The following is a 14,468-nucleotide window of genomic DNA, read 5'->3' on the forward strand; positions in this document are numbered from 1 at the left end:
CTAGCTGGGTGTCGTCAGCGTACGACACCAGCGTGAGGTCCCATTCTTTTGCTACTTCAGCAAGAGGCTGAACGTAAAGATTAAAAAGGGAAGGGCTGAGCGCCGACCCCTGCGGGACTCCCTGTTCTATGGGGTGAGACTGAGAGATAAATGGGGTGGCAAAGACCCGGAAGGATCTCTCCTTCAGGAACGAGCGAAACCACTCAAGGGCTAAGTCGGTGATCCCTATGGCCTTGAGACGTTTTATCAGAAGGGGGTGGGACACCGTATCAAAGGCCGCGCTGAGATCAAGTAAAATCAGCGCAGCACTTTGACCGGCATCCAGGATGTCCCGGAGGTGTTCGGTAGTGGTCAGTAAGCGGACTCAGTACTGAATCCTGGCCTGAAACCGTTCTGAGAGGGGTCAAGTATTTGATGTTGCGTCATGTAGCTAGACAGTACTTTGTTCACATGGGCTTCTGCCAGTTTGGAAACCCATGGAAGCAGCGAGATGGGCCTAAAATTTTCTGGCTTTGAGGGGTCTAAAGTAGGTTTTTTAATAATCGGAGAAACCCTGGCCTGCTTCCAGCATGTAGGAACTATCGCCGAGGAAAAGGAGAGGTTCAGTAGAGTAGCTATGGAGGGGAGAAAGAAATCGAGGGATTCTAAAAATTTGGCTGGACTCATGGGGTCGGTAGGTGATCCGGACTTAACCTTAGTGCATAGTTTGGCTAGATCGTCAAGGGTGATACTCGGTATAGAGGGTAAGCTCGGGTGGTCAGGCAAGAGTTTATGAGTTTTGGGAAGTTCCAGGGGGTCCTGAGGAAAGGTATCGTAGATTTTTTTTACTTTTTCTATAAAGAAAGAGGCGAGGTCGTCACATTGTTGTGAGGAAGTGATACATGGGGCAGGATTGGAGCTGTTTTGAAGTTTTTGTACAAGCTTAAAGATGGTTTTGGAGGGGTTTGTACTTGCGCTGATTTCTTCCGCATAAAAGGATGCACGGGTAGTGCGTATTGCCTTGTGGTACGACTTTAACTTTACCAGGTATATAGTTTTATCCGTGTCTTTGTACTCTTTCCGCCAATGGCGTTCAGCTCTTTTGCAGTCTTTCCGTAGAGCTTTTAGGTTTTCATTATACCAAGGGTTAGAGGGGGTGCTACGGGTTTTGGTCCACTTTGCTGGAATGAGGGAGTCAAGGCCTGTATTGATCCACTCATGAAAGGCAGCATAGGCTGAATTTATGTCCGGGTTTTTAGGGTTAAGATGGAATTCACCTAATTTGTTAGAGAGATCATTAGGTGACAGTTTGCACTCTACGCCTCCCCACTGTAAAACACTCTGTTCTTTGCCACTGAGCTATATGCTACTCCAGTATACGCCATTCCACTGAATGCCACTCCACTCTACTCCCATTGGACACCACTCCACTTTATGCTATTAGACTGTACTCCATTCCATTGTAAGTCAGTCCAGTCTACACGACTTCACTGTATGCCACTTCAAGCTTCTCCACTATACGCTATTACAATTTACGCCACTTTACTGTACTCTGTTAGACTATACGCTATTACAAACTACAGCACTGACGTCTACGCTCCTTTACTCTACGATACTTTACTCATGCTAATCCACTTTATGACACTTCACTGTACGCTACTCCACGCTACGCCATTTCAGTGTTCACTCCTCCACTCTATTTAAATACACATAACAAAACGCTACGCCACTCTACTAGACTCTCCTCCACTCTATCCCTGTACACTCCACTGTCCGAATTTGCACTCAACTCTATGCCCATACACTCCACTGTATAACACTCTACAAAAGTTTCCAACACTGTCCGTTACTACAATTTATAAAAGTTTCCTTGACTGTAAGCCTTGCCACTTCAATGTATGCCACCCCACTCTACACTGATCCACTGTACCCTTCTCCACTATTCCACTCCACTATACAGTATTCCACTGAATGCTTCTCCACTTTACGGTAATCCAGTCTATGCTACTCCAGTGTACCCCACTGCTCTTTCTGCCGCTCCATTGTAGGGCACTCTCCTCCACTGTATATAACTTAACTTTAAAAAAGTTCTACCACTCACCACAGTACAACACTGTACTATTGTATGCCACTGTACAACACTCTATACCCTACAATACTCTAGTCCACTATACAACACTGCACACAGCTCTTTGTATGCCACTACACTCCACTTTACTCCACTCTACTCTACTTCGCCATTGTACTCTATAACACTGTATGCCAATCCACTGTAACACACTCTACAACACTGTACTGTAAACCACTCCACTCTACAAAAACCAACTACACTGTATGCCACTCTACTGTAGTCCACATCACTTTCCAGTCCTGCATGACACCCACCTCACTCTACTAGGCAACAAGGTACTCGGATATATGACACTTTACTTGACAGCATGCTATGCCACTCCACTCTACTGCACTCCACGCCACTACAGTCTACGACAAGCCATTCCACTCTGACACTTTACTCCCCTCTACACTACCTACTCCAGTGTACTCCACTCCACTCTCCTACACTTAATCCCACTGTACTATATCCTGCTCTACTCCACTCCACTGTCTGACACTCTACTCCACTGTATGCAATTCCACTCTACAACACTGCACTATACTGTATAACACTCCACACCACTCAGATTTTCTCTACGATATACCACTCCACTATGACACTCTCCTTCACTGTACTCTATGGCATTCCACTTGACAACACTAAACTCTACTTCAACCTACTCCACTCTAAAACACTCTACTCCACTCTGACAGTCTATGAAACCCTACTCTACTCTTCGACAAACCATTCCACTTTACAACTTGTTTCTCCAGTCTATGATACTTGACTCCACTATATGAGACACCATGCCACTACACTATAACACTTTACTACACTGTACGATACGCTACTACACTCTACTTGATTACGATGTGCGATACTCCAGACTATGAAAATAGACTTTACAACACTCTCTTCCTCTGTACTGTACGACACTCTACATAACAACTCTTCACTTGCGACAATGGACTCTATGATTTGAAACACATTTTTATTAAACATTTTTTAAAACATTGAAATTCAATGAAAAAAAGCAAAGGTTAAAGCTTATAGTTAGGAAAACATATTTTCCCTATACAAACCAAGTTTAAACTGCACAAATTAAAAAAATTCTAAATTTATAGTGATAGCTATCATTTATAATGTATCCACCACCTTCAAATGATTAGTAGTGGTCCTCGTTACCCACTTTTCAGCTCGCTAACCAGACAACTCTAACTATAACTCACCACTCTACCATGCGCTGTATTGTGACAAATAATGACATTTGAGAAGTTATGTGTTGTTATGAATGCTATAATTTCACATCGACCATGCACACCCTAATAATGCTGCCTGCATGATGCTAAACACGAATTAGTGTTGCGTCAGAGCACAGAGGTGTGGGAGCAGTGTCTTGCTTGAGTTTTCTACTGAAAGTAACACTCTCCAGTACAAATAACACCTTGTACACAGTCACTCAGGCATAAATCAGTTAATATGGATAATGAGGTGATGGATACATCAAGAATCCAGTATCAATGTGCCCAGTAGCACTGCACCTACTGCACCACTGATAACTACTCCCCATGCTTATGCTTCTTTTTCTGTAGCCAAGATTCCAGACAACACTTTGGGTCATTTTTGTTGGTTTTGTGTGGAACATTAGGGTGTTTATGTTGTCCCCATCTCCTTATGTATACTTTGCATTAATTATCAGGTTAACAATAAGACTTTCCATTGCACTCGTGTCAACTTTTAGTACAAAAATACTTTTGAAACTGAAAGTTAATTGCTGCTGTTGTTTGCATCACTTAGCATAGCAGGGCCCCAGGGCACACCTTTTTTGAGCATGAAAGTTGATTGCGGCTGCCATTTGCATCACTTTGCATCACAGGATACCGGAGAATTCTTCAGGAGACGCCTGCACTGTGATCTTCTGCATGGAAAGAAGTAGTTTACCTCCTGGCTCCTCATGTAGGTCACAATTGTAACAACACTGTCCTACTCCATAATTTTGGAATGTGAAACATATCCACTACCTGAGCTTTTATTCGTACAGGTATGTGTATTTATATAACACCAGAAAATATATGGCTATCATGTTGCATCTTTATGAATTTATGTTTTTTCAATGTTGTTTAAAAAATCGAGTCACTAATGTTAGCATGTAATCTTATTTCATAAGAAGGCAAGGTTTGCAAGGTACTGCAAACAGTTTAATTTGAAAACACCGAAACATTCATAAATGTTCTGAATACAAATGTGAGTAAGTAGGTTGCTTAAGAAAAATACACAGCATCTCGTCATATAAGGCATTGTGGTAATTACTGATAATCACAATAAGGCACATGTTCAATTCTTTCTATAAAAAACCTAATAACAGCCAAGGATTTTCTCTTTAACCACATAAACATGTTGAAATCAGTGTAATAACTCCAAGGTCTTACAAAATATGTCTGATGGGTGTTGTTTTAATCCTGCCTTTCGTCGCATCTGTGACTCAGCATCACAGAGCAATTAGTAGTGTCAAAGATCTAAAGAATATTCGAGAGTTGCTTCCCGTCGGCTTCAATCTCCCTTCGTTTTGGGACAGCACGGTGTTCATTCAAGTTGAAGAGTCCGTGTCCAGCGGTCAGCGGAGGCTCGGACAGGGATACTTTTTCATCTCCAGTGGCCTAAACTCTGCATACTTTGTTGTCGCTCCGATCTAAATACTATTCTTCTTTGTATCTGCAGAGCTGTCCTATTTTCACACCGCACAAGCCAGACGAGGTCAGCTGCACTCATCTTCGTGAGGAAACTCCTCGTCTGCCCTTCAGCTCATGTGTAATCTCACTTCGCCATTAATGTTGATCTGTCAATGTCATCCCTGTTTTAAAAAAAAAATCACATTGTTAGGCAATAATAAACACTTACATTCAGGATGCTAAAATGAAACACCCTTAAATGGATGCTCGCATTGCAGCTTCCTTCTAGGTATTATCAAGCCAATTACTTATTCTCTAAAAAATAAAAGCATGAAATAAATACAACATTTGTATTAAAACAATAACAGGATAGCTCTGTAGGACGACCTGTTGTTGGTACAATATGCAGGGGCATATTTGTCAAATATTCACGCTACGAAAGGCAGCAAGTCACTAGTATGCGCTAATAATTCATATTATTGTGTAATCTCATGTTTTCTCCTATGTCTACTGTGAAAGGCTAGAGATAGTCTCAGAGATTCAAAACCAAGGGTGGGGATTTTAGCGAGAAGGGAAAATCTAATTGATCTATTAGGACTGTGTCTTCAGACTATCCCCCAGATTCATCATTGTCATGTTTTGCGAGTCCTTAATAGCGATTATTAAGGAATCGCTATTAAAGACTCGCAAAACGGGATTCATGTAGAAATCGCAATATTGATTGTGATTTCTACAGCTTCCTTATTTGCGATTCGCTAATTGCTAATCGCAAATAAGGAATGACTCCCCATTCATTCCAATGGACCTAAAGGCCCATAGGAATGAACTGGGAGTCATTCCTTATTTGCGATGAGCAAATAGCTATTCGCAAATAAAAAAATGCGATTGCAAGGGTGCCAGGGTGTCCAAAGGACACTCTGTAGCACCCCTGAAATGGTAATGTACACTGGTGTTGCGCACACACATGTCCAAAGGACATGTGTGTGTGTAACATACAACTTAGAAAAATGCACTAAAGTGCATTTTTCTAAGTTTTCGCTATTTACCACGTAGTTAGACTTCGCGGTAAATAGCGGCCCCAGATTGCGAATTCGCAATTTTTAAATGGTTCATGAATTGCATTTAAGAAATCTCAAATTGAGATTCCTTAAATGCAATTCATCGCAATTTAGCGATTTCTATAATTGCGATTTTCGCATTTGGGATGATGAATCCCAAATGCAAAAATAGCGCTCGCAAAAGGCCAGATTCTCACAATCTGGCCCTTTGCGAGCCAAATTTCCTTTGATGAATCTGGCTGTAAGTCTCTGTCGACAAGCAAGATATAGCTGTCAACTTACCTCTCAAGATATAGCTGTCAACTTACCTCTCAAGATATAGCTGTTACCTCTCGTAAGCTTTTCACCCTTTTGTTGTTCCCTTATTTGAAAAACAAGAGACTTGGCTCCTCACGGCCAATAGAAGGTCTTAAACAAAGACTCTCCTGATCTTTCAGTAATGGACAAGAAAAAGTAAAGGCATTACTGGAGGCTGGCCTTTCTCTCTCATTCCATCAATTATGGATTGGGGAGACAAGATCTCTGAAAGGTAGGAGTATGTCTGATCAGAAAACACCCTGCCCACCTCCACCCATCAGACCCTCCACACAACGCAATGTGCAGAATACTGGACATGACGGTCAGGGTAGGCACGTTTGTTTCCTTCATAGAGCACCATGATGTTTATTTCCCTGCCTGCACAGCTGGAATATACAGTGTTGCAGGGACAAGCGGGAATACAAAAAATTAAAAAAACTAAGTGAGCGGCAGCGGCAGCGGCATAGTGGCACACTGCAATATATACTGAAGAAAAGGGAGCCTGTTAAAAATCAGGCAAAATAAAGAAAAGTGCCACAACGGAGACAGGGCGCAGGGACTACAAAAACAGAACAACATCCAGGTTGTGATCTGCCCCTTTTACCGCAAAACAGCAATAGGAAAGGTGCAGAGACTCTCTATTATAGAAAGATCACGTCCTCCAAGAAGTGGCTCCACATACAGCTGCTACTGCTAGGAGGATGGACAAAATGCCGGAAGTAGGAACATGAACCCTGGAGAAACCTTCAGTATCTTGTCATAGATGTTAACTGGAAATAAGGAGAGACGTTAACGAAACTGTGGTTAGTTTTACAACTGATGAAAATGGAACAGAACCTAGTAAGCAACGATATTTTGCTTAGCCACCATTCATGGGTAATATTTGTGAGGGTGCAGTCCAACACTCATTACCAGCGAGTGTCTGGCTTTAAGATAAACATAATTAAATCTGAAAGACTCAATATAACACTAGGACCCAAAGCATTATATTCACTCACAAGATCTACCCGTTTCAGATTGTCTGCAGAAACAACTAAATATCTGGAGTATCACCCATGTTGGAATGCACAAAGGCTGTTAATGCTAAGATATTTCAAAATATTGTCAAAGCAGATCAGGTTAGTTGGAGGCATCAAACACTGCCCTGGGAGAGAAAAACAGAAACATTTAAAATGTACTTTTTGCCCAAGATCCTCCACATTTTTCAGCTGGTGCCACTGAGCTTCCAGAGGGAATTGCTGGTGGAGCTTCAGAGATAAAATTTAGATTTCAATTTTCAGAGAAAGAGGGTGAGGTTGGGACTTAGCTAATGCATACATGCCTAATGGGGTTACAGACGTGTCAAAATATCTCCAACCTCTGCTCTTAAACTATCTCTATGACTGGAACTGTTGACAGACAACAAAAAGATGGTGCATGATCAACCACATAATGAGAGCAAGTGCAAGTTGGGTGCTGCCATAGTGGCCCGTCCAGAAGTAGGTCTGCCATGGAAAATAGAGGGAATACAGTATTTGGGAGTTCAATTGTGGCACTCACCCCCACAATTCCTGGAGCATAATACAGGGAGAATTGTAGAAGGTATCTGAGCCTCAGTGACATACTTGAAGTCCATGCCCCTTTCCTTGATGAGAAAAGTGGCAATCATAAAAATGATAATATTACCCCGATGCCTTTACACCCTACAACATTCCTTTTATGAAATTCCAAAGTCCTATTTTACTCTTGTAGACAGCTTAATAGTAGAACTGCTCTGGGGCAACAAATGTAAGCGGGTGAAGCTAGGAACCCTCCAACGGAAATGGGCGGACGGAGGATTGGAGATCCCGTATAGGAACCTTTATTAAATAGTAGCACAATTGCAACACGTGGTCCGTGGATTGGAGGACAATACCAACTGGGAAAAGAGTCTACTGGCGGGCATACATGGGAGAAACCCCCTACCTGAGTTGCTTATGATGGGAGATGCGATCCCGAAAGAATACCCTTACATAATCAGACATGTGGCGAGAGTGTGGGAGGATACAATTAGGAGAGGACTCCCTACTCCCCAGATATGCCATTATGGGTTATAAGACCCTTTAAGAAGAGTTTGTGTACAGCTCATAAGGCAATTTACGGTAAGGCCCCAGCCTATATCAAGGAGCGCCTGCAGCTGTACTGTCCGACGAGATCACTTCGGTCCTCGGACTCGCAGCTGCTGACCTGCTCTCGCTATAGGCTGGCGACGAAGGGAGGGAGAGCTTTTTCAGTACTGGTTCCCCAGTTGTGGAACAGTCTGCCTGGAGGGTTGCGCGAAGAAGGAAACCTCCTAAGATTCCGAAAGAGCTTAAAAACACTATTGTTTAGGAGAAGCCTGAGCATAGCATAACCGGAATGCTGCTCTTTGCTCTGACTTCGTTATGTTGTTGTCCTGTACCATCTTTTCCTGGCGCTTAGAGGCCTGCAGGTGATTAGGCGCGGTATAAAATTAAAATAACAATAACAATAACAATAACAATGTGGGTCCAACGTTGGAAGGACGGTGGATGCCATACAATGGGGGATCTGTATAGTAATGGCAGATTTGTGACACAGGAGGAGGCAATGACTACTTTTGAAATGGGGACAGGACAATTCCTGTAGTATGGAAAAATTGCAGCTGTGGCCCGGGAGGTATGGACCTCCTTCCCGGAGGAGCCCCATATGACAGTGTTGCTCATGACCCTATTGTCTATGGCGGGAGGGCGCCGCTTAGTCTCCCATATCTATAGAGCCCTTTGAGACAATATGGCAGTCACAACCCTTCTGGTACAGACAATGTGGGAGGGGGACTCCGAGGAGCTCATATCGGAACGGGACTATGTAAGAGTACATGAGGGAGTACAAAAAGTGAATTCCAAAGTACATTTTAAATTAATTCAATATAACATAGTACACCAAGCAAGTATATGTAACCCCGTGCACATTAAGTAAAATTTAGCTGGAAGAATCGGATGCTTGCCCTAGATGTGGTGAATTGATGGCTCACTACGTCCATATGGTGTTGGGGTGCCGGAGCGTGGGTCACTTCTGCGAAGGATTACTAGAGAAAATACATAAAGCTACTGGATCGTCCATTCCTAGAACAATACGTTCAGTCATGCTGGATCTAAATCCCAGTCCTAAACAGAAAAAGCTCAGCAGAAATTTTTTACTCCTGGGGCTGGTACTAGCAAAAAGAAGAGTGACAATCTCATGGCTAAGTCCGACTCCACCACTTATAAGTAATTGAATCAATGGGTGACAGCTGAATTTATTCGAATGAAAAAAATAAGAAACAACGAAAAACTCGAAGATGATATACAGGCGTGGCCCGCGATGATTGCAGACCTGAGAGACCCTCCAAGTGAGTAGATAGTAGAGGGGGATAATACACATCAAAACCCAGGTAATAAAGGGGTGGAGGTGGGAAGTTCTGAAGTAGAATAAAATGTACTGCATTCAGGATGATGGTTACTGAGCTTAAGAACAGCGCGATACAAAAGGGGATGATGGACGCAGCGCTTGAGCAAATCAAATACTCACCCCCAGTCAACTGATCTTGGTTTAATCCATCACCATTCTTTAGCTCACTCAGCCACCCCAGTTCAGACATAGCCATATGCAAATCAGTCTGACCCTGTGCCTCATGGGAACAGTCCAGCCCGAACTGCCAAGCCATGTCTTCCCTGGACCGGAAACAAGCATCCTGGGACTGGTTTCGGATTCATAATCCTCATCAACCAAGCTATCTTGAATCCAGTGGCCAAGTGAGCAAGGGACTCACGTCTGAGCATACCCTGCCAACTTAGGGCGAACAAAGCAATACAAAAGGGGATATGATATAGGCTCATTCAGAGCTAAATAGGAATCATACCATATGTAAAAAGACATCATGCAGTCAGAATGAGTATTCAACAATGTCTAAAGTAACTCTTAGAGAAACATAGGCTCATACAGAGCTAGATTTTAATTACATGTGTTTTTTCTTAAAACTGTTAATTGAGTCATTTTTTAGAACTAACAATTCATGTAATCTATTCAGGTAATGAATTACTCAACAAACTGCTCATACAGACCACTATCATTTCAATACTTGTTTTATCAAAATGTTTTTATATATGATGTCCTAGCATTACAAAACAATGTGATACAATTAGGAAATGTAATAATTGATAGTGATACCCCCGATATCAGTAAGAGAATTATTGACTGTGAAGGATAATACAGCAATATTTAATCGCGATAGATTGAATTTCAATGGGAATTAGACATGTTCCAATATGGCGCTCAAGAAATGTAATGTGGGGGGGGAGGAGCCTAGCCCGCGACCATGATGGCCGCCTGATCCCTCGGCTCCGCCGACCTTCTCGTTCCCCTTCCGAAACGCCGCTGATCCTGCAAGCTATCCTGCTAACCTGTCGGCGTCCTGGAACCGGGTGGCGCTCCTGTGTCCGACGGTGTGCTCCCCGGCGCGATCCCCGCGGCAGAAGCGGCAAGGTGTCCCAGTCTTCGCTTCAGTGTTGCATGGCGGAGGACGGGTCTTTGTTCTCCGGAGGCGGCCGTCCAGGATTGCAACAACAGCGGACATTGTAGCAGGGCGGGGTTGGCTGAAGGAGAGCGATTACTGCATTGACTTCTTCGATACAGCGAGCCGCCCTGCCCCGCACGCTCCCACGCCTGCATTCTATCATCACCGCCGGTGCTACATTGTATCACTCTTTCCGGCTTGTGGACGGCTTTGATCGTCTTCTTGTTCTTCAGCGCTGCGATGGGTGCCATCTTGAACTGAGTGCTTGGCACCTGGGACTCTCGACCCCCGGAGACTATCTGGGGTGTCTATTGCGGTTGGCGCTGCACTGCAGCCGGGTGGCAGGCGAAGGGGACCGTCCTGTTATTGTACCCCCCGGAGTGGAAGTGCTTTGTGGGCCGGCTACTTGTGGGCTGCCTTCACGATGGCCGTCGGCGAACAGCCTCGAGGGCTACGGTGTGACTACGCGCCCAGGGTGTGCGAGACGGCAGCGCCCTCTCATCCTGAGGCGTCCCTTAGGATTGCTGATATTCTGGGCGCCCTGAGTGATCTTCGTGTAGCTATACGTGACACGGCCCAAGACCTGGAAAGCCGACTGGATACCGCTGCGCTTGCAGAGCCCTCGGGTGGCCGTGCTGCTCCTCATGTGCTGTGCACCTCGCCACACCCTGTGTTCGACTGTGATTACCAGCCTGCCCAGATGTACGTGGAAGCGCTGGGGACGAGAGATATGGTTGCTGCCGCGCTACCCATTACTGTTGTGGAGACGGGCGGGGATCTTGGACCTTGGAGACGGCTGGAGGTTTGTGTCCAGACGCCTCGCCTCACGACTGCTTCGTGGCCTCATGGCGGGTCTTTCTGCCCTATCCTGGAGTTGCAGCTACGGTTTTGGCCGTCTGCCCTTCAAGAATTGCTGTCGTGCATTGCTTTTTCTTGGATGACCGCTTACCATTTGGCTGGGGCGTATCACACTGTTTGCTCGTTATCTCTCCTGTGCTACTCGCCTGCAGCCATTTGTTTGGCACATAATGCTCGCTGACTTTCTTTGAGGAACGTTGCCCACTTATGTCCTAGACGGATTGTTTGGACTCAGATCCTTCTTAGTTTCTACTATTTTGGACATACTTTAAAAACTTTAAAATTAAACCTTCACTTCTCCTACTTCTTGGTAGCGCAACTACTTACAGTGTAACTCAGATTGATCGTGCTTGCTTTGATATGCTACTGAGTCGCCCAACTGCTTGCCATTGTGCTTCAAATGATGTTGAGGCCGGCCGGTAGGTTGTAGGCCCGTACTTGTTTGACTATATTGTGAAATAAAGGTTTTCAAAAAAAAAAAAGAAATGTAATGTGGGGTATGCAAGCCATTCTTGTCCTATGTCAGTGTCAATGAGATTTTTGATGACACTGGAAGTTGTAGGTAATCGCATGCTTACAATGCACAGAAATGCTTCATGCAAGCTGAATGTTCAATCAATCAATCTATCAAAGACATTTATAGAGCGCACCACTTACCCGTCGGGTCTCAGGGCGCTGAGGGGGGGGGGGGTGCCGTTACTGCTCCAACAGCCAGGTCTTGAGCTTCTTCCTGAAGGAGAGGTGGTCTTGGGTCAGACGCAGGTCGGGAGGGAGGGAGTTCCAGGTCTTGGCGGCCAAGTAGGAGAAGGACCTTCCTCCTGTTGTCGCTCTACGGATGCGTGGGACGGCGGCAAGGGCGTGGCTGGCTGATCGGAGGTGGCGTTTGGGAGCGTAGAAGTTGATTCGGTTGTTGAGGTAGCTCGGGCCTTGATCGTGCAGGGCTTTGTGTGCGTGGGTGAGGAGACGGAAGGTGATTCTTTTGTTGACGGGGAGCCAGTGCAGGTCTCTCAGGTGTCCAGAGATGTGGCTGTTACGTGGGATGTCGAGGATGAGTCTGGCTGAGGCGTTCTGGATCCGCTGAAGTCTCTTCTGGAGCTTGGCGGTGGTTTCGGCGTAGAGGGCGTTGCCGTAGTCCAGTCGGCTGGTGACGAGGGCCTGGGTGACGGTCTTCCTGGTCTCCGTGGGGATCCACCAGAAGATCTTCCGTAGCATGCGCAGGGTGTTGAAGCATGCTGAGGAGACGGCGTTGACTTGCTTGGTCATGGAGAGGGAGGAGTCCAGAATGAAGCCCAGGTTGCGTGCGTGGTTAGTCGGTTTGGGTGCGGTGGCCAGGGCGGGGGGCCACCAGGAGTCGTCCCAGGCGGTGGGCGTGGAGCCCAGGATGAGGACCTCCGTCTTGTCTGAGTTCAGTTTCAGGCGGCTGGTCGTCATCCACTCGGCTACCTCCTTCATCCCTTCGTGCAGGTTGGCTCTGGCGGCGGCGGGGTCGTTGGTCAGGGAGAGGATCATCTGGGTGTCGTCGGCGTAGGAGATTATGTTGAGGTTGTGTTGGCGTGCGATGGCCGCGAGGGGGCTCATGTAGACGTTGAAGAGGGTAGGGCTTAGCGAGGATCCTTGAGGGACGCCGCAGATGACTTCGGTGGCTTCTGACTTGTACGGTGGTAGGCGGACTCTCTGTGTTCTTCCGTCGAGGAAGGAGACGATCCATTCCAGTGCCTTCTCCTGGATTCCGACGTTGCTGAGGCGCTGCACTAGGGTGCGGTGGCAGACAGTGTCGAAGGCCGCGGAGAGGTCTAGGAGGATGAGGGCCGCTGTTTCTCCGTTGTCCATCAGGGCTCTAATGTCGTCGGTGGCGGCGATGAGGGCGGTCTCGGTGCTGTGGTTGGCTCGGAAGCCGGACTGCGAGGGGTCGAGGGATCCGTTCGTCTCGAGGAAGGCAGCCAGCTGTTTGTTGATGGACTTCTCGATGACTTTTGCTGGAAACGGGAGGAGCGAGATTGGGCGGTAATTCTTGAGTTCGGTGGGGTCTGTTGATGAAGGCACAACCCGAAACGCATCCGTTGTACCTGTAACTCGTCTAATTAAACAGAATTATTTTCCTCCCACGAGAGTGCTGTCTCTTCCTGTGAAGAAATTTGAGCTGAATAGAAATTGTGGTCCCTCCACCACGCCCAAAGGCAGGCCCCGCTCCGGAGTGCTGTGTGTTTCTTGGTAGATTGGAGCGACAATATATGTATACAATACTAGCAGCCCGTCCCAACCTTGTCCGGGAGCAATCAGGCTTCCCGGGCCCCCACCCGCCCTGACATTGTCAAGCAGCTCGGGCCCCTGCCCGCCCCGTCCACTGCCTGCCCCGACCCCCGCCTGCCCGGAGCCTTACTTCAGCCGCCGCTCCTCGCCGCATATCGCTCCTCCCGCCTGTCCGCCGGTCCTCACTGCCATTCCGCCGTTCGTCACTGCTCCTCCCCGCGCCATGTCCACCGCTCCTCTTCCGATCCTGCACACCGCTCCTCCCCGCGCTCCTGATGTCACCACGCAGGTCGCGGCCGGCGCTACTTGCAAGGGACTACTTTTTTTTTTCATCAATTTTTTTAAATAACGTATATTTTTTTTATTTATATAGCCTATGTCCATCTGCACACCCTGACGATTACAATGATGTATCGGGTGTGTGGATTGGCGCTGTGGTTCCCGAGTTTACCCGCCTCAAAGCTGCAAAGTTCTTCCTTTATTATAGTAGTATAGATGAGTTAGAATTACGCTATGAAATAATAAAATCTTAAAATATTATTCTACTGTAAATGCCTCTAATGAATTGCAACCGGCAGATATACTTTATAAACTGTAGCCCAGATATAGAAAGATTTTGCAATGGGGTTGTGTCTCTAATATGGAGCAGCTGCAAAGTAAAATCTTGCTCGAAGAGGCATTACATGGGTGGAGCCTGGGCCTTTCCATGCATCCATCCAAGTATTTTAATG

The 14,468-nt window shown here is 46.1% G+C and overlaps 1 protein-coding gene across 1 annotated transcript in view; it reads right to left on the minus strand.

The window, feature by feature from the left end:
- Positions 1-3,046: 3,046 nt before the first annotated feature.
- Positions 3,047-14,468, minus strand: part of RFTN2 (raftlin family member 2) — a 404,027-nt gene continuing 392,605 nt past the window's right edge. The window contains exon 10 of the mRNA XM_086955427.1: positions 3,047-4,925. The gene's annotated coding sequence lies outside the window, so the exon portion shown is untranslated. The remainder of the gene's footprint in view (positions 4,926-14,468) is intronic.

This window comes from Lissotriton vulgaris, chromosome 2_1, assembly GCF_964263255.1.
Source record: "Lissotriton vulgaris chromosome 2_1, aLisVul1.2, whole genome shotgun sequence".
NCBI lineage: Eukaryota > Metazoa > Chordata > Amphibia > Caudata > Salamandridae > Lissotriton > Lissotriton vulgaris.